At 40.8% G+C, this 21,462-nt stretch overlaps 1 protein-coding gene across 2 annotated transcripts in view; it reads left to right on the forward strand.

Annotated features, from left to right (window-relative positions):
• Positions 1 to 21,462, forward strand: part of ADAM23 (ADAM metallopeptidase domain 23) — a 164,706-nt gene that overhangs the window by 42,788 nt on the left and 100,456 nt on the right. The window lies entirely within an intron of this gene.

The following is a 21,462-nucleotide window of genomic DNA, read 5'->3' on the forward strand; positions in this document are numbered from 1 at the left end:
TTATCCAGTTGTCACTAAGTATGTGTTTATGTTGATATTTCAGTGTTTTTCAAGTCGGAAGCAGTTATACAGATGTCTTTGTACAATGTATGAACAAAAGTTTTTAATTTAACCAGTGTCCTTCCATCTCAAATACAGTTAGCAGTGAGCCTTTCTTTGGTGAAAGATATTTATACCACTATTTTGTTACATAAATTCCAGTTAGTATTTTATTTTATTTTTTTTTATTGGTTACATTGCATTATGTGACATAGTTTAATAGGCAGTGGGATTCCCCCCATCCCCCAAACCCCCCAACCCCCCATGGTGGACTCCTCCACCACGCTGCATTACCACAGTTCAAATTCAGCTGAGGTTCTCTCATTGGAAGCATCTACCAGGCATAAAGTCCAGCATCATATTGTCCATATAAGTTCATCTGTTGAATGCCTGATTGTTAAGAATCATCCACTTATTAACAAGGTTGTAGTTGCCTTTCTGTATCTTCATTTATTCATCTGCTCAAATGGTTGTACTAGTTCTCCAGTTGTGAATCGCTGCCAATCTCGCCACTTCCAGCTCGATGAGGTCATTGAAGAATCCATTGATTGTCGTAGTCCATCATAGAGTCTGTATAAGCCCAGTATTTCGCTGCCAATACAGTTGAAGTGGTTGATTGACTTGTTCTGTCCTCTGTCTTTTCTTGGTTAGGGTTCTGAGTCCGGCATTTTGATTGGGGAGATCCCCAAAGAAACTTTGAGGTATTCCTAGATCAGATTCCCATATGTTCTAGTAAGCTCAGGGCCCGGCACAGTCCATCTCCACGATCAGCTGGTGGTTGCAGTTGCTGGGTTGGTTCTGCTCTCAGTCCCGACTTGCACTGGAACCAATGGGTGTTGCAGTCAAACCTGGCCCTGCCCAGCATGCACTCGGCCCTTTATTCAACCAGTGGGAGCTGTGGCCCAGTGGGGGCAACCCACAATAACCCCCTCCAGCCACACCTCCCATCCTGGCCTGCCAATGTGCATAGCCGACTAGTCCAGTCTGTCCCGCCTCCCATTTGGCTCCTATACCTATCAATGGAATGGGTATTAAAGCTTAGTTCTTTCTAACCAACTCAATCATCTAGCCCTCACAGATGTTGCTGAGTGCCTCTCCATCTAGCCACCCCAACCTTCGTCCTAGTTCTGATGTCCTCCCGTGGGGGTAGTGACCCAAGAGGGGGGAACCCACCACTTCCTTAGTCTGGTCTGTCCCATCCCTGCCCATGCTATCTAGTGGGAGTAGCTGTCCGGCGAGGGGACCAGTCCCTCAATACCCCTGCTGGCTCTGCCCTCTCCCTTCCTGGTTCTCATGTGTGCTGGTTGGGTGCTGCATTCAAATCTAGTACAGGTAACCTCACCTTGGATTTCTGTCTTGTGTACTAGTTCTTGTTGTGACCAAACCCGGCCCAACCCACGCACCGTTCCGGTGCCTGGGTTTGACAGTGGATGACATGAACCGTTTCAGCCTGGTCCAACCCTGACCCATGCCAAATGTATGCCAGTGGGAAACTTTCCATGGCCTATTCAGGGCAGTTTGCTATCCTGCTTCTTGTGCTTTTCTTGCACAAACCAGAGGGTCCATGAGCCAGCCCTACTCAGTTCACCTTCTGTCCTAGCAGGGACAGTGGTTGTTCTGGCTGGCTTTCACCCCGTTCTGGTTCTTGTTGGATGTATCGGCCCGGCCATGGCTCGTCCATACCCTTGTATAGCTCACAGATGGCTTAGTAGGGGATTGAGACCTTGCCTATTCAGTCCCATGTCTACCCTGGTTCCCCAGGACACCAGTTGGTGTTGGTGTTTGGCCCGGCCTGGCGCAACCAATCCCAGCCACCCTAGTGCCACAGGAGAGTACAACTGTTGCCTAGCCAGAACGCAGCCCCCATTCCAGCACACTTGCTCCTTAGTGGGAACCTCATCCCATTTAGGGTGTCCCACTAGTTCCCCAAATTAGTCTGTTCTTAACTGCAGATCTTGTGTCTGACAGTGGCGGCTCTGACTCAGCTTATCTCATTCCCACACTTGTCCTGGCCTCTGCCCAAGACACTGTGGCCCAGCATTCCTGACTAAAGTAGACCTGCCGGTGTAAGCACAAAGTTACATGCCCCTATCACTGGCAATCGCCTTGAATTCATGTTTCACCTATACAAAAGTTGGTGTAATTCATGAGTGTCCCTGAGCAGCTTTTACAAATTAAAAAGAATCAGAGCTCGCTGCCGGGCGGCCAGCCGGCAGAGCCTGGCACCAAATGGTGCACTGGCTGCCCAAAACCAAGGGCTCATCCACCTCCTTGTGGGGTGTTTTTGGCTAGAGCCCTTAGCCGGATCCCACTTAACCAAGACGGCACTGCGCAGTTGCCAACCTGCAGAGTGGTTCAGCCCGTCCTAGCCCTAAGAAAGGAATCCGCCCTGATTGGTCCTGCTGCCGCTGTGGCGGCAGAACGGAGCTAGTTCAGTCCAGCTCCCAGTTCGCCCTCATGGCTGCGACTCCAGTTAGTATTTTAAACTCTCATCAGTATTTGTACCAAATTTGGGTCTTTGTAAAAAAAAAAAAAACATTTAATGTTACTGGATACTATTATGTAGGTGACTGCAGCCAATGTCTGAGAAATTGCAAAGAACCATTTGGGACAGCTATTATATTTCTATATGCCCAATTCCATGAACTTTGAAGAAAAAAAATGCCGAGTCAGTTTCAGTTCTCCTTACTCAAGAGTTTTTGCAGCTTTAAGTCAGAATGAATCAGCAGAACCCAGAATTTCCCATATTGAAGGTATTGCAGATTTTCTTCATTGGTCAAGTTGCATTACAACATGCTATGTCAGCAGTGTGCCTTCATAAGAGGTTGTTCTTGCCAGCTTTCAAACTGTGTTGAGTAACAAGAGATGGCTAATTTTAGCTTAAATCTTCTGTTCCTTCAGTGCCTCCGGCAGTGAAGATCATCATTTCAGTTTGCAACCTGATGATGGAACCAACACTTCTGGGGGTTTTTAACTTTATAAAACTAAAGCAGAGGAAATACCTCCTAATCCAGTGTAGATGACTGCATAAGGATCATATGAGGTGTGAGTGCATTAGAAGGGATGTTGTGAAGATAGAAAGTGCTCCTTGAGGGGCTTGGGTGAGAAGAAAAAAGCTAAAAGATACGATGGTCAAGGCGGGCCTTTTTAGTGATAGAGGTCAATTAGTGATTGAGAGATGGTGTTGGTAACAGGTGAAGGTTGAAGATACACAGAGATCATCTGTAGAGTAATATTTGTATAGCAACTGAGGCTGTGAGATCTGAACCTGGGGAGACAGTTGAAGGTGTTATGGTGAGTAGAGGTGGAGATTGGTTTGCCGGTGAGGGAATGTTGTTGAGGAAAACCACCTCCAAGATCTTCATCTTAGAGGTATTATCTGCTGTAGGGGCTGGGATGCAGAGGAATTTGGTAGTGTTGTGGCTTGGAATATGAAGTTTAGACTTAATGGCGCAGAGAAATGGATGAGGAAACTCATCAAGGTAGTATTAAAGAATTCATGAGCAACTCTCATTAAAAATTTTTATTTTAATGATTTTTTTTAAAGTGGAAGTGATCCCTCCATGAAACCTATCCCAGTGTGGATCCAGAGTCCGGTGTCTGTGGTAGCACAGAGGAGCTGTGGTGCAGGAAGCACTTCTCATGAATGACTTGTGGAAAGGACCCAGTTTGGATAAGAAAGAGATGAGATTGAGAGGAGGACAGGGAGAAAAGCCAGGGAAGGAGGAAGGAGTTTGTGAGAACTACTGTCACGTGTTTTCTCCCTTTCTGCAAAGTCCTGAGCCTGCTGGATGCAGCAAGAGTGTGCAGGACTGGTGTGGCCTGGGGTCAAGGGCATTGCATTAGAACATGAGATGTGTGCCTCGGTGGGTCACTGTTTCAAGGACTCTTAATGTTAGGGATTAACTTACAAGTCCATCAATGTTAGAATAACCCTGAAGTCAAGAGAATGTTTATATCAGCTACTGAGGAATGAAAAGACCTTCTGAGAAAAGAGCAAGCTCATTTCCAGCGTAGGTTGATCCTAGTCACTCTATATGCAACAGTTTAAGACCATCGGAGGAGGGAAATGGCAAACTTAACATGGAGAGTAGAGGGCTCAGTGTGGGAAGGAATGAGAACACAGATGCCAGAATAAATTAGGTGGCTAATGGCCTGGAAGTTCAGATTGTGAAGGCTGCGCTGATGGGAGTTCCTGGGATGAGAGTCTTTTCTGAGCCAGTGCTTTCCTAGGTTGAACTAGGAGGCCTTGACTTGGCAAGGTAACTCATGCAGTACTGTACATTTTATTCATTTGTTCAGCATGTGTTGAGGAAGTATCTCATATGTGCCTGGATCATGGTAGGTACTGATGCTGCTGGAAATAAGATAGACAAGGGCCATGCTTCCCCTGTGAGAGTTTTATTCTGGGAGAATAAAACTGAGTAACAACAAATGCTCTAAAGAAGAAGTCACAGGGTTAAGAGATGGAGAGAGGCTGCAGGTGGGGTGGCCAACGCAATGGTCAAAAGAAACCAGAAGGAGATTGGGCCGAGACCTGACTGTGGAAGTGGAGCTTTCACATGACATCAAGAGGCTGAGGCTCCTGTTCAGCCAGAACAGAAGATAGCTGGTGCTGAGGAACACATGGGATGTCCAAGAGGACAGAAAATGTTGTGATGGGAATGCATGTAGGGAGGCAGTGAAGGACTGATGAACGCAGAGAGGAACTCATAGGTGAGGCTCCATTAGGTCCATGATGCACGGTGCAGGTGGGCAGCTACTGGAGGGCAGAAAACACACCAGTGACGTAGCTGGGTTTACATTTTATTTAGCTCCTATAGCCCTAAGATGTGTTCTCGAGGGGCTTTAAGTCACATTCCTTCAGTGTAGTACCCTTTGAAAATTTGTCTTGTTTTTCTGTTTGACCAACATTTGTTTCAAGTTTTGAAGCTTCTAAAAGGATTATGAGGGTAATGAGTGTGTGTGTGTGTGTGGAGAGAGAGAGAGAAACAACAGTTAAAGTTGTTTTTGTGTTTACAAACACCTTCTTTAGGGTGTGATTGACATGAGATTGTCGGTTCTCTGTGTTGGTCCCTAGAACTTCATGGAGTTTGAGAATTATTTCCTCCAGTTGTATGATCAGAATTTCATCAGAACTTTTACTACATGTAACACTTCTGTGGTATTTTCAGTAAATGTTTATTGGAAATAACTATCATTTAATCTGGGGTTGATTGTCAGCACAGGCTCCAGAGTTAGACAGACTTATATTTGAATCTGAGGCCTACTATTTGCTAGTCGTGTGATCTTGAGGAAGCTTTTTTTTTTTTTTAAAGATTTATTTATTTTTATTACAAAGTCAGATATACAGAGAGGAGGAGAGACAGAGAGGAAGATCTTCCGTCCGATGATTCACTCCCCAAGTGAGCCACAACGGCTGGTGCTGCGCTGATCCAAAGCCGGGAACCAGGAACCTCTTCCGGGTCTCCCACGCGGGTGCAGGGTCCCAAAACTCTGGGCCGTCCTCGACTGCTTTCCCAGGCCACAAGCAGGGAGCTGGATGGGAAGTGGAGCTGCCGGGATTAGAACCGGCGCCCATATGGGATCCCGGGGCTTTCAAGGCGAGGACTTTAGCCGCTAGGCCACGCCGCCGGGCCCCTTGAGGAAGTTTCTTAATGTCTTTTCTTTCTTCCTCCACCAGCATTGTTCCTACTACTGAATACCATGAAGTTAACCTCTTTAAAGTATACTTTTCAGTGGTTTTTGTTCTATTCACAGAACAGTGCAGTTGTTCTATAGCCCAATTCCAGAACATTTTGAGCATCTCCAGAAGAAGCCCTGTGCTCATGGGCATTGACCTCCCATTTCTTCTTCCCACAAGTCTGAAGTAAACTACTGATCTACTTTCTCTCTCTGTGGATTTGCCAATTCTGGGAATTTCATTAAGTGGACTCATGATGTGTGGCCTCTTTTATGTCAGCGTAATTCTTTTCAAGCTTTATTTATGCTGTAGTTGAATGCTATACCTTAGTATGGATGTACATTTTTAATAAAAAATTAAAATTTAATAAAAAAATTAAAGCTTTAGATTTCTTGTTAAGTTGCAGGCTACTCTAAGGAATGAGTGACATAATGTGTAGTATTTACATATGCTTTTTAATAGTCATTAGGGTGAGTATTTAACCTAGTTATTAAAGTGTTACTTGGAAAGCTCACATCTGTATGGAAGTGCTTGAGGTTGATCCTTGGCCCTGCTCCTGAGAACAGGCTTATGCTGATTCAGACCCTGGGAGGCAGCAGTGATGGCTCAAGAACTTGGGTCCCTGCCATCTCTGTGGGAGACCTGGAGATCAGTTGATGGCTACCCTTGGTGTCTGTCCACCTGCCTCGTATTTTCTCTGTATCTTCCTCCCTCTCAACACTAATCCAAAGAGAGTTGCACAATCTTTCTTTTGGTTGTAGACACTATTTTTTTCCCATTTTAGTGAATAAGGTGAGAGTGCTGCACTGTGTGACGTCATCCCTGCTGACCAAAAAAAAAATTGGAGCCCATTTGACAGGTCCTTGGTTGATAGACATTCAAGGAGGTGAACCCTAAGAATTCAGATAACATCCTCCTATTGATTTGAGAACATGCCTATAACACATCTGGTAATTTTTATGTTGTTACATAGCTGCTTACTGGCTATTCATTAAGACAGGGCATGCAGAGCGTTGAATATTTGGATATTAAATTTTCAGTGTATCTGATTGGATCTTAGGTGACTGCTCAGGCTGTCAGAATTTTCTCCCGTTATTTGATATGAAACAAATGCCAGTGCTCTTCTAACCTCTGCCTGAAGCAGAGAAGGAAAAATTTCCAGATTGCATCAGGGGGTAAATCTTTGGTTAATAAGGCAAAAGCTTATTCCTAAGAGAATACTACTCCAGTGGGGAAATGTGGAGGTGTGGTAAGTACCTCTTGCCATTCTTCTTTGATGATATCTCCAGAAAGCTCTGCTTGAGGGAAATCAGTGTAGACTTCAACATTGAGTGGCTGTAACTTAACACTGGGCAGTGAACCTGGGACTTGGAGAGTGAGGACTTTGCTGCAGATCATGTGAACTGAGGGAAACAACTCTGGCATGGAATCAGGAGCATGTGGGGGAAATGAAAGCTGTGTTCAGCCAGCAGGCATCTCAGAGAAAGGAAACCAGTGAAGCATCGCTTCAGAGGAGCATACAGATTTCAACTGCAACATTGTTCTACGCAGAGAACATCACTGTGCTTAGAGGCATTTGATGTGTGTCATGATGAGGGTGTACAGAAGAGTGGTGTGGGAGGCTAGTGTATGAACTTACATAATTTGCCTGGTATGATGGCTCAGTGGTTAAATCCTCACTTTGCATGTGTACTGGGATCAAATGGGATGCTAGTTCAGATTCTGGATGCTCCACCTTCCATCCCTCTCCTTGCTTGTGGCCTGGGAAGGCAGGAGACGATGACCCATGGCTTTGGGACCCTGCACCAGCATGGGAGACTCGCAGGAAGCACTTGTCTCATGACTTTGGATCGGCTCAGTTCCGACCGTTGTGGCCATTTGGAGAGTGAGCCAGAAAACAGAAGATATTTCTCTCTGTATCTCCTTCTCTCTGTAAACCTTCCTTTCCAATAAAGAGCAATAAATCTTAAAAATAAGTATTTACATAATTCAGGGAATCTTAGTTGTTTTCACATGTAGAATGGGAGACCTAACACAGATCTAAGTAAAACTGAAGTAGGAAGAACCTGTTGAAACGATGCATCCAGTAAGGTAATTCTGGATTTAGAAAAGATATTCATTTTGATTCTATGAAAATTAACGTTGCTTGATTTAGAAGAATATCTAGAAAATGATAATTTAAAAATACATGCATACAGTAATTTTCTCATTAAAAGTAGTTCATGCAGTGCTTTTGAAAGAAGAAAACAGTTACCCTGATGTGGTTTGTTGAGTAAATAAAAAGCCTGGCTTTCAGTCAGGCTGGCTGACTTGGTTAATTCACTTTTTGTGCAGTTAACAAATATTTGTTGAGCAAACAGTTGGCATCAGATACTGTACTGAGCAACACAGTGTATTCAGAACTGGGTTAAAGAAGCTCTAGTTTCCAGAAGGCCATGGCAGAGAAGTGAGACTAAAATATATATAGTAACACTTGATGGAAAGGGAAAGTTCTCTGGAGAAGGAGGGATTTGCTATAGATGTTAAAGGTTATAGCCTTGGTGCTGGATGTCCTGGGAGTGGACCCTGAGGCAAAGACTTGTGGGAAATAAGAATGGAGTCGGGGGATGAGATCAGCAAGAAAAAGGATCTGGCAGAGGGTGAGTTCCCAAGCCACTTAACACCAAGGGAGTCAATGGATTCTCCAGCTCATGCCACCAGCTGCCCTTATGCTGTTGACTGAGGGCTGTTTTCAGTGTGATGGCTCTGATTGTGAAAGATGTAGGAGAGAGAGAAGTGGTTTTCCACAAGCAGCAGCACAATTAAGCTGGACAGCATCACGTCAGAACAGGGAAGCCCTCTTGCTTAAAAGAGCTGGAACTGTCCGGCAGTGGTTGAGAGGGGAGCTTCCTGCCTTCCTTGCATTGAAAGGGGAGTGGTGGGGTGGGGGACTGTCAGGTCTGTTCTGCTACAGGTTTATTCGGGTATGCAGATTTGGAGATTTGAAATTAAATTTGGTTTTCAAGAAGAAAAATATGGAGAAAAAGCAGCTCTCTGCCCCAGTTTCCTTTAGTGAGTGAAAAAGATCAGGGATGAGGAGCTTTGGCTGGTGACAGCTGTAGGGCTGCATTGGCCTACAACCAGTGCATGTCTTGGCTTTGTTGTTGAGTTCACACAGAATGGCTCCCAGGAGATGGACTGGCCATTTTGTCAGTTCTGACCCATGGTTTCTCCCCTGTGATCCACCCATCAGTTTCATTGCTGACATTCCTCATGTACATCTGGGGCAGGTGTCAGGGAAAAGAAGGGCCTTTTGATTTGGGATTCTGACTGCCTGTCCTGGCTCTGCTGCTAAGGTTGCCAGCTGGGCAGTCTCTCTGGACTGAATCCAAGGGAATTATAGATGACAGGAACTGGCTATCCGTATCAGGGTCCACATGTTCACAGTGCTGCTAATTCATGGACTATGTGTTTTCTTTCCTGATTTTGAAAGATTTATGAAAGAAATCTTTCTACTATGATAGCAATGATGCTGATAGACCCAAGGCCAAGCTCTTCACCCATATTCTCTTATTTGAATGTTTGTAATAGTTCTGTGAGGAAGATGTGATCATCTCCATTCGATTGCTGAGTAACTTGAGGCCCAGTGAGATTCAGTCACGTGCTACAGCTCCAGCATGAGCTGCCTCCCTGGAGCCTCCTTCATTGCAGGTATTGTGGTCGCAGCACTGGACGATCAATTTATAAGTGAGCTGATGATTGCACATCTGTTCCTGTTAAGTGAGACAAGGAATGGAACTACTTTAGTCAATTTTTAACAATATAAAGAAAATGCAGAAGGTCCCAGTAGGATTTGAAATAATCCTCTTTGTTGATCAGGACCATCTGGCATGGACTGAATTGTGTCACTACTTAAAATGCATGTATTGAAACTCTAACCCCCAGTAACTTAGAATGTGACTGTATTTAGGATGAGGTCTTTAAAGAAGTAATTAAGTTAAAGTGAAATCTCTGGGGTGGGCTTTAATTCAATATGATTAGCATCCAAATGAGAAGAGGAAATTTGGACACATACATGCGTGTGCACAGAGGAAAGGCCATGTACAGACACAGTGTGAAGGTGACTGCAAACCAAGCAGAGAGACCGGATGAAACCAGCTCAGCTGACACCTTGAGCTTGGACTTCTGTCCTCCTGAAGTGGGAGCAGTAAACTGTTGTTTAAGACAACAGTCAGTGTAATGGCATTCTCAGCAAACGAATGCATCAACCTAAAATTTCAGCAGTGCTTACTTATTGCAGGAAGACGTTCTGTATTAAATGCTGCTTGTTAATGGAGGAATCTAATTTTGTCTCATAACTGGTAATCTGATTGTAATTTCCAAGTTTGGTTTTGAGATTATGGTCTCTTGTATTTAGGTACCATAGACAGATTTAAGCTCTTTGGATAATTTTGAAAAAAAGTGTTTTTTTTTTCTTAAGATTTGTTTTATTTTTATTGCAAAGTCAGATATACAGTGAGGAGGAGAAACAGAGAGGAAGATCTTCCATCCGATGATTCACTCCTCAAGTGACTGCAACGGTCTGTGCTGCGCTGATCTGAAGCCAGGAGCCAGGAACCTCCTCCAGGTCTCCCATGTGGGTTCAGGGTCCCAAGGCATTGAGCCATCCTTGACTGCTTTCCTAGGACACAAGCAAGGAGCTGGATGGGATGTGGGGCCGCTGGGATTAGAACCGGTGCCCATATGGGATCTTAGTGCGTTCAAGGCAAGGACTTTAGCCGCTAGGCCATCATGTTGGGCCCAAAAAAAGTTTCTAATAAGAAATCTTCAGAAACAAAGGTCCCCACTAACCTCCAAGTTATCATGACTGGTGGTTGCTATATGCTCTGTGCAACATGGTGTAGGTGATGTTCAGGTAAGTGTCTGTTAGGCCCCATCTTTGAGCATTTCTGGTTGAGCTGTCAAGCCTGTGTTGGATGATTTAGGTTATTATCATTATTACTCATCTTTATGCTGATGAATTATGCCCAGAAACTTGATTGTTTTTAAAAAAAAGTAACATTTCCAACATTTTAGTACATTCCACTCCTGTTTATTTAGGATGTGGATTCTAACTCCGTTAAAATAATTTGAAAATGACTTTCATAAAAATGTGGAAACTAAGAATTCTAACCAGACCAAAGCTAATTGTCAATGGGATCTCATTCTATTGTATATAATACCAGTGAAGAGTATTTCTTTAAACTTTTTATTTATATAAAAGGAACAAAGTTCATATATACATAGGTATAATATCTATCTGTCTATGTATGTATGTATGTATCTATCTATTATGGTTTTAAGAGCATAATGACAGTTCCTACCATATCCTCTCTCCCTGTCTGTTTGCTACCTTCCCGCTTCCCTCCTTTCTTATATTCTTGTCACTTTTACAATGACATCCTTTCAATGCATCTTATAATTTCAAGCATAATCATCCACTAAATAAAGAATTCAACAAGCAGTAAGTAGAAAAATCACTGTTTCTCAAGAGTACAGACAAGCCCTAAAACAATAATTCAATCAGTTTTGTTCATAGTGATTATGTTTTTGTATTCTATAAAGAAATTATTCTATTTATACATAGCAGAGCATTACTCAGACTTAAAAAGTGAAATTTTGTCTTTCTCAAGGAAGTGAATGCAATTGGAGATCATTATGCTTAGTGAAATAGGTCAGTATCCCAGATTTGTGGTAACTAAATGTAGACTATTTCTTCACAGATGAGCAAGAGTAGACCCTTTATATGCATTTACCCAATGGAGAATTGGACAAATAATACCTGAAGTTGACTCATTATTAAGAGCAATTATTGATCTTGGAAGACAAAGCAATGTATAAAAATCCCAGCAGAAGTGATTCGTGACAAAAAGCATGAAGGCTTAGATATGACTGGAGATTTGAGATGAGTTAATTATGGCAGTTGCTGAGTTTAGATATTTTCTGATACTCAAATAAGAAAGGCGACATTCTGTGTTATGTAACTCTCGTTATCAGGCAAGAACAACTTTACCTGTAGATAGATATAAATGTTTTCCTGTCAAGAGGAATTTGTTTGACCTAGATATAATAGATCATTCAGTGGCACAGTAGTTAATATGTACAACCAGAGTTCTAAAAATGACCAGAACTGTTACTAAAATGGACTTCTTATAGTGAACCCTCTATGTTAGTCAAGTGTATAGTGTTCTTTCTAACCTCAGTGAATTGACTGACAAATTTCCATGGGAACCTTGTATGAGCCATTTCAAGGACTTCTATTTCATACATTTTTGTTGAGTGCCTGCTCAGTGCCCGGCACTGTTGGTCACCTGAGAGAAGCTCTTCCTTCATGCAGCCTACAGAACAAAGGAAGAGAAAGCTGTTCTGCAGCTCTTAGTGACAGGCTGAGAAGTTCCATGAGAGGAAAAACAGGGGCTTCTTTTACCCTATAGAGCAGAAGCCCTTAACCCGGATTAACGATGGGAGAGGTTAGGCAGCTAAATATTTCAACACCATTATTCAGATATGAAGTTGGCTTAAGAATTGGCCTGACACAGGTTTGTAGAAGAGTGTAGAGGCCTAAAAGCAAGCGATAAAACTGGGGCAAGAAAACTGAGAAATTGGAGGCCCAGAGGTATGTACAAAATCTCACAGCCAGTGAAGGAGAGGGTTAGGATCAGAACCCAGAATTGCCTTTTAGAGCTGAGTCATTAGCTTTGTCCATTTGTGCCAAAATAACAAGATACCACGGGATAGGTAACTCATAAGGAATTGAAATTTACTTCTCATAGTTCTGAGGCTTGGGTAGCTGAAAGTCAGCTTTGCTGGTGGGTGAAGTAGGCTCTGTATCTTCAAGGTGGTGTTTTGTTACTACATCCTCATGTGATAGAAAAACAGATGGAATCAGTGCTTTTTCCTCTACGCAGGGGGAGATAGGAGAGGTACAGAAAGCTCCTGAACCCTCTTTTATAAGGATATTATAAAGTTATGAGAGTTCTGCCCTGGGGACCTAGTCACTCTGCAAAGGCCCCTCTTCTTATTGATATCTTGGAGTTTAAGTTTCATCAAAAATACATGTAAAACATACATTTAAAGCAGAGCAGAAATCTTTCAATGATAAGTCTGCAGAAGTTATTACACTTGGGAAGCTTTACAAAAATATGAGATAAACAGAAGTACAAGTTTTATTTAATTTTCTTTTGCATCTTGCTTTGTTGTTTTAGTACTGCCGTCTCTTGCATGTCTCTAGCATCGGACAACCACTTACTAAAGCTTCTTGTTAATTTTGTATAGAATTATGTAGAGACTTGACATCCAATGATCTGGTTTGGTAAGATTTATTCTCACAAGTCCTTAAAGTGAGAAGTTAAAATTCAAGATGCTGACAGATTTGGTGTCGGGTGAGGAAAGGTGTCTCTTCTTTCAGATGATGGCTTGTAATTTCAACCTCCTGTGGTAGAAAGGCAAAAGGAATGAATGGTTTGATCTCACATAGGAGAAGATACGGGAGATTAGGTAGCTCCTTCAAGTCTGTTTTATTAGGGCGTTAATCAATAGACCAGGCTGGGAAAGGCTGAAGCCAGGAGTCTGGAACTCAGTCTGAATCTCCAGCATGTGTAGGACTCAAATACTTGAGCCATTACTTGATGTCTTCCAAGGGACACATTAGCAGGAAGCTAAAATGGAGAATGGAATCAAGACTCAAACCCAGGTAATCTGATACATGATTTAGGCAACCCAGGTGGTGACTTAACTGTACCAAACATCCATCCCTAGAAAAATGCTCTCAATGATTCACAATCATAATGTAGGACCATCTCCCCAAATCTTTTAAGGTTAATCATAAATTAGAATTCCCAATACTAGCATGCTATGACTTATTGTGATTTGTTTGTAAAATTGTTTTCTTTCAAGTGTCAATTCTAATTCATCTTCTTTGATGGTTTCCATGTGATTTTGTATTCAGGTTTTAAAAATCTATATGGAACTTTCTAAAAGCGTTTTCTGCAAAATGTTCCATGTCATTCTGAAGTTAAAATGATTCAAATTACAGTAACATTTTTTTGTGGAAATATTTTCTCAATAAGAGTCTGAAAAATCCTGAACACATTTTTGTGTGCACATTTCAATTCTAATTCCTTTATTTTTTCCCAAGTGACTTCACACATGCATTAAGTCAGACCAAACTCTGAGTAGAAGGGTCTCACAGTATGAGGACAAACTGTGCTGCTTATAAATCCTTTGATTTCTTTTTACTTAAACGTTCCCCAGCTTTATTGAGGTGTAATTGGCAAGCAACGGTTGGACATATTCAATGTGAGTCATGCAAGGATGAAGAATTGGATACTTTTGGATGTGATTATGGACAGTGACTGTTTCTGATTATTTTTTATTAATTTTTTTTATCTGGTGAGCTAATGTTTGCTGGGGCGTGTTTACTGCATGTACAAGCTATAGACTGTTGTTCTGAGTTAGCTTTTTGGCATCTGTTTTTCTCATTTGCAACTTCACCCAACATAGCTTTAACGCTTTATGAACTACACAATGAAATATTAATAATTCCTTTTATAGATTAGTTTCACTGCTTCAAAAATATTGATCATTTATTTAATAAGCATGTGATAGGCAAATTTGCATATGGAAGATCTCTGTGTCTTTCTGATACAGTGATAACGGATGCAAAATGCATCTGTGTCTTATTTGAGGGTTAGTTCCTTTTATTCGTTATTCCTATACTCATGACTGACTGTAAGTGTCTGGTGGCAGAGTAGTTTTCAAAGCAACACATATTTTCATGCAGCTTTGAATTGCAGAGTTCTTTGTGTGTTTTGATGTGGTGAACTCTGAAAAATGAGCAAACACTAAGACACCAGGAGATCTTCTTTCTCATGAAGTAGTTTGAAGCAAGGTTTTCAGGCTGATGGAGTAGGGGCAGAAGTTCTTTCCATAACTGGTACCATGAACAAAATGACCATACTACAGTTCCTTTGTTTTGAGTTTATAACTCTCCTGAATATGCTGCTTAGAAGCATATTTTTATGATTTAGATAATACATTACTGCTCATTTAGGAGTTTGTGCTGTTTTAATGGCAATTTTGTTTTGAGACTTGGTAGAGAGTGCTTCCTTAAGACCTGGTTGTGTTGCACAAAAACTGCTGTCAGTGTGCAGTGACTCATTTCCATTGTCCTGTGTGGTACCCATCGTCATACAGCCAAATTAGATAGAAATCAAAAGAAAATCAGTACTTTGAGTTACTTCCTGCTAAGTAATAATGAAATTACATGACTCTAAAGGTACAAAAGAACAAAAATCCCTAGGTATTACTCTGCTTGTATGTAGCACAGGTGTGTGGGTTGTTAGCCATAATGGATGATATTGTATTCGTGAAATACGAGAGCTCAGAAGTCGCTTCTAGAAAGGAAAAAAAAACTTTCATGCAGCAGAATTTACCTCTGCCCCAGCAGTGGATGACACATGATCTGGAATCAAAATGTTTTTCTTGCTATAATTTGACTAACAGTTCAGAAAGAAATACTTGCAGAGCAGCCTAGATGTCATCTCCTCCACGTTCTGCATGCTACAGGGTGTCAGCCTTGTCCTGGCTTTGCCCTTGGCATCCAGAGCTTGAGCTCGTGTGCTTTTGAGCTGTTTGCGGATGTCTGCTTACACCTGTGAGAGAGAGGCGTGGTAACTGGGGGGAGAGTTTTCTGCTGAACTTTTCCATCCACTGATAATGCTTTCTTATTTTCTACTCCTGTAGGGAGTTGAATGTAGCAACCTCACAGTTAATTTTTTTTTTTAAGTCAGAAGATGAAGTTTTCTTACAGTTGAAGAAAGAATGAGTCAGATTGTCTTTTGAGAGTTGGATTAGTCAAAGAATATTTCCAACTCGTATTTTTCTAAGTTTAAAGACAAGATACAATTATTTCTAATGTCTTTAAGGAAGCTAAGAGTTCAGAGAACTGCAACTCTTTTTTCTTGACTTGATTAAAAGTGTTACTTCTGAATTTCCCCTTTCAAGTTGTAGGGGCTTGCAAAGTTTCCTGAACTGAGGAAAAGAGTTTTAGTTTTGACAACTTAGTGAAAATGATTACGTGTAGCTGTATTTGGTTGCTGTATCTACAGTTTGAAAGTTTTTTGTAAACATAAAGGTTAGATAAACCCTCAAATCTAATGCAGGCTGGTTCTTTATCAGGTCCTAAAACAATTCCTTCTGATTGGCTTTGAAAAGTCTTCCCGTGTATTACAGAAAAACTTGCGAGCCGACACCACTGATTATTTGACTGTGCTGACTGCTGTCAGTTCCCCTGTTCGGTAACTTTTTGCATCATGGCTCCAGCTTTTGTATTTAAGAGCATCTTGTTTCTGTTGATCTCACTCACATGGACTGAAAATCAGATTATTTAATTCAATTGTCAGCACTTTTGGAAAATTGGTCCTTGAGATTTCTGTTGCTTCCCCCAAATAGCTTGCATTTCTTCATGTGTGTTCACCTGAATGCAAAAGAAGAATACAGGTTGTTTTGTAAGGAAAAAAAAGATTGGAAAGTTATAAAAATAATTTCCTAATATGTGAAGATATACTGTATTTTAGACACATAAGAGGTTATTTATAGTTTCTCCCTGCCAGTGTTCAGCACTATTAAACAGCAGGGGATTATTGTAGTCTAAAAATGGGTATTTTGAGTTCTGTAAGAAATTGTACAAGGTGAAAACAATTTCAGGTTGATTTTTGCTGGATTTTTACTGCCTCAATATATTTTCCAGAATAGCTGCATTTAATAGTGTCTATTGAGAACAGTTAATAAATACTGTTAATAAATACTGATTGATAGTTATAAAGTTGAATGTTAAATGTCTTTTTGTTTCTAAAATTGCATTGAAATGTAATAAATATTTTGCATTTTGGAAGGAAATAAATACATGCTTAGTACCATCTTTAGAGAAAATATTGGGCTATTGCAAAAGTTAAACTTGGTGTCAAAACCATATTTAAATTTGATATAAGTGTTATATCTGATCTAATGGTACTAACGAGAATAACATTAAAAATGCACTTACTCTTTGTGTTCTAATTTGGGGAGAAATGCTGGTGCATAGAAAAATAACATGGAAAACATCAGTATGGAAAACCATAAGTTTGCACTTATCCTTAATGTATGTACTATTGAAATCCGATTGAAAATTTCCTGCTTTCATTCACACAACTGGTACCTGTGTATCAGGACATTTTGTTCACACTGGCTATTTGGCCATGTTCATAAGTAACTGTAGTAATTTTTTCCTGAATTAGCTGTGAGGTAATAAAAAGCTTTTCATTTCTTTCCATGAGCTGGAGTATCTTCTGTTTTTTTTTTTTTTTTTTTTTTTTTTTTGTAATGATAACATCCTGTTTATTTGATGCTTAATATGTAATGTAAGTATTGGTGATGAAAATCAATATTTTCCCTTTAACTTTCAAGACCAGAAGTTAATCACTGCTGAGGAGCTTTGTTTGGGAATTATTACTGAAACTCCTTTTCATTTTAAATGAACTTCGGGTGCATAGTCATCTTTCTCATTGATTCTGTGTCACTGGTCTGGGAAGGGCCTCAGATTATTCTTTCTCCATCTATCTCCAGGCCCTTTCTTATTTTCCCATACCCCAAATCTTTCTTTTGCTAATTTCCACAACGAGACTGCCATCTTCATCTGTTTTACACTGTCTCCTGTATGTTTGTATGCCCAGACTATTTGTGTAGGAGATTAAAAAGTTTTATGGAAATTTTATATTATGTTTTACATCCAGTTTTCCACAAATGTTTAAAAGCCCTCTTGTATTATAGTTTTGTGGACATAATGATATCATAGTATGGCTCTTGGCCACAGTGCTTATAAATATATATAACTTTTTCATCATATTCACCTGTGACAGAGACTCCTATGGAATGTATCCAACACTTTTCTGTTCCCTAAGGGTGAGCAGTCTTGTTTCCCTTTGGCTCTCTATAACCACAGACCATATTGTATGTGTATAAATGACTATAAAGATAACTTCTGGACCTGTGTAAGAATATCTCTGATGCATATATTTGGGAGCAGAATTGAAGGATTAGAGAGCAGGTGCAGACTTAATCTGCTGGTGTGCTGCAGGATTGTCTCCAGAGAAACTGCACTGGTCTGCTCCTAAGCAAAATATAATGGTTGACACAGCTCAAAAAGCATATTGCTTTGTGGTGTGGACCATAGGACCCTTTCCCCCAGGCATTCCTCTGTATACTAAGAACCTGGTGAATGATGTCAAAAATATAACACTAAGCTTTATGAAATAAGCACAATATCCTTCAGAATATTAGTTCCTACTGTGTTGTATTATTGGTCAGACCATTGAGATCCTTGAGGAAATGGAACAGTACTGTTCTAGTGCACTGTGCTATCTTGTGTTGTCCTGGTGTTAATTTGAAATTTAACATAATTATAAAAGAGAAGCATATTCATAATACATGGGAGGATTCATCATGATTAAACCCCAGTGTGTCACACTGTATTCATGTGGAATATGAGCATACCTGATACATGTGGGATACAAATGCATGTTTGATACACAATGTAGGCAAGAAGGCACCTGCCTGAAAGCTAGATGAGAGGAGATAGACGGTGAGAAAAGGAAGATGAACAGAATATATACTACCTATTGGCATCTGACATGGAGTCTGGCAAAAGGTAGATTCTCAATCGGCAAGTGTGCAGTGAGCCAATTAGTAATGTTGTGTGGAAGAAAGGGTGCTTTAGATTTACAGCCAATGTGTTTGACTGCATTATGGAGGAAAATGTAGATCCATGTTCAGCCTCGGTTTATTAAACTGTAGCTGGAGACTGACAGAAGGGCTAACAGGGGCACTGTGTGTGAAACCGTCTGTGATGTATAACAAGTGCTTAACTGGTGTGCAGTTCTTTCAGTAAAGCACATATCCCATTACTTGACTGATGATAATTTGTTTTGAAAACATTCCAACTCAAGTTAATTCTTGTCTTGTTCTTTTTGGTGAGTAGTTTAAAAAATATCTAAATCGTTTCTTATTTCCTCTTTTGTTATTCATGGAAGCACCTGATCTAAAATATAGGAAGATCTATTTTAAAACTCTCAAGTTATTATGGTTTCACTTACTCAATTTTACATGCTACAACTATGCAAATTTTGATATATTTTCTCCCCATCACCTAAAACCTCTAAAAAACTATTTTGAAAGCTTTTGTATTGTAGAGTCTCATGTATGCAGGGTTTCTGGGAATGGAAATTTTCACATTAAGTGGATTTTCCACACAACTAAGATTTATCCAATAGGTTAAACTTTTTATGATTTATTTATTTTTATTGGGAAGGTAGATCTGTTTTATGAAGAAATGGAGAAACACACAGAGAAACATCTTCCATCAACTGATTCACTCCCCAAGTGGCTGCAGTGGCGTGAGCTATGCCGATCTGAAGCTAGGAGCCAGGAGCCTCTTCTGGCGCTACCTCGTGGGTGCAGAATCCTAAGGACTTGAACCATCCTCCACTGCTTTGCCAGGTCATAAGCAGGAAGCTGGCTCATAAGTGGAGCAGCTGGGACAAAAATTGGTGCCCATATGAGATTCTGGCAACACAGGTAGAAGATTGCTATGTAGTACCACCACACCAGACTCTAGGTTAAACATTTTTTTTTCAGCAAAGAATCTCTTTTGGAAAAATATTCTAGAACGTTCATAGATGTATGAATGTCATAAATGCAAGATTACTGATTGGCCTGCTTACCAGTGATAAATTGAATTTTGTGATTTTGTTTCTGTAAGCTGTCATATCTGCGTTCAGTGATCCTGTTGCTTCAGTCCAACTATTGATAATTTGTTTCTCTTCAAAATGTTAGGAGAAGAGTAAAAAATAGCCAAAAATGGCAAGAAACTTTATGCAAACCAAGGATTAGGAATCGTTAGGAGGTGTGAGGTGCCTCAGCCAAAGCCTCTGATTGCGATGGTGAGATCCCATTTTGGAGTGTTGGCTCAAATCCTGTCCTGCTTCCCATCCAGCTTTCTGCTGAGGTGCCCGGGAAGACAGTGGAAGATGAGTGAAGTTCTTGGGCATCTGCCATCCATGTGGAAAATCTGGATGGAGTTCTGCCCTCCTGGTTTTAACTGGCCTAGACCTGGCTGTTGTAGCCACTTTGGGAGTGAACCAGCAGATGGAATCTCTCTCTCTCTTGCTTGTTGTCACTCTCATTCTCCTCTCTACTACCCTATCTTTCAGATGAAGACTTGAAATTCAGTAATGGACTCATCTGTCTAAGGTCACCCCAGGATATATTAAGTCCTAAAGCCCAGGGCTTTGGACATCTAGTTCATAACTCTCTCATTCCCTTTTTCTAACATGGTGACTCTGGTCTGTATGGTCTTATGTATATGATTATATACATGGAATTATTAGAAAAGTATGTGTTGTCTCTGAGTTTTCTATGCTTAAATAGTATAAAGAAAGTAGGAGAAAGAATAATTGTGTAAGAAACTTGATGAGTATTCTGGAATTAAGAAAGTTGATTTAGAGGTTAAATGCCAGATTGCATTTCCCCCAAGTTTCTTCTTCTGAGTCCACTCAAGTCAGGTGGCTAGCAGTACAAGAAGGCAGTGTCAGACCTATGAGGTACATAGTACATATTTGCAAAATAACTCTTTTTTTCAGCAGTGATGATTTAGATCTGGTATTTACCTCCAGAATTACAAACAAAAGAGTAAGGAATTTAGCTTAGTCAAACTAAGCTAGAACTACTTGGATTATGAGCCAGATTGGTATAATAGTCTACTTAACGAGCATCTCCCGTATGTGTGTGCTGCTGTGAATGCACACACTACCTTAAATGAGCTAACTCACTTCAACCTCACAATAACTCAGCCGATAGTTACTGCTGTCATCCCCCACTTTTTGTTTGTTACAGAGGATGAGACTGAGGCATAGGGGAGTTAGCTGTGCACCCCGCTAGTCATGATAGCCCTGGGATTTAGCCAGTGTTATGGTTCTTTGGTTCCCTTGGCTTGCTAAAGAAGTGACTCCATCTGTCTGTTAAGTGCACAGGAAATCCGGATTGGCATGCAGCAGTTTGCTCCCTGCTAGAGAGAGAGAATTTGGTGTTTGTGGCAACATGAATGTAAACAAATTCCTTGGATATTCTTTTTAACATAAAGTGTTGGCACTTTATAAAATGGATAAATAATCACATTAAGAAGTGTTAAAAGCTTAGAGTTCTAGAACAAAATAGAATTCCCTTTTCCCTCTTAAAAATTTTAAAAGGTTTAATCATTTGTTTTAAAGTCAAAATTACAGAGAGAAGGAATGGGAGAGACAGAAAGAAATCTTCCATCTTCTGGTTCACTCCTCATATGGCTTCAGTGGCCAGGTTGAAGCCGTGAGCTGCCTCCTGGTGGCATTAGCCAAACACTTAGGCTGTCTTCTGCTGCTTTCCCAGGCCATTAACAGGGAGTGGAAATGCAGCAGCTGGGACCCAAAACAGCATCCACATGAAATGCCCACGTTGTAGACAGTGGTTTCACGTGATATGCCCACCTCCTCTTGAATTAATATGTACCTTTCCTAAGCCACTGGACTACCTGGAATTTCTTACAGAGATTCTAGGCAAAGTCATCATTTTCCCCTTTACCACTACAATCTCAGAAAGTAAAAAACGGCTTTCTTTTTTTTTTTTTTTTTAAAGATTTATTCATTTTATTACAA

The sequence above is a fragment of the Ochotona princeps genome, chromosome 5 (genome assembly GCF_030435755.1).
Source record: "Ochotona princeps isolate mOchPri1 chromosome 5, mOchPri1.hap1, whole genome shotgun sequence".
NCBI classification, from domain to species: Eukaryota; Metazoa; Chordata; class Mammalia; order Lagomorpha; family Ochotonidae; genus Ochotona; species Ochotona princeps.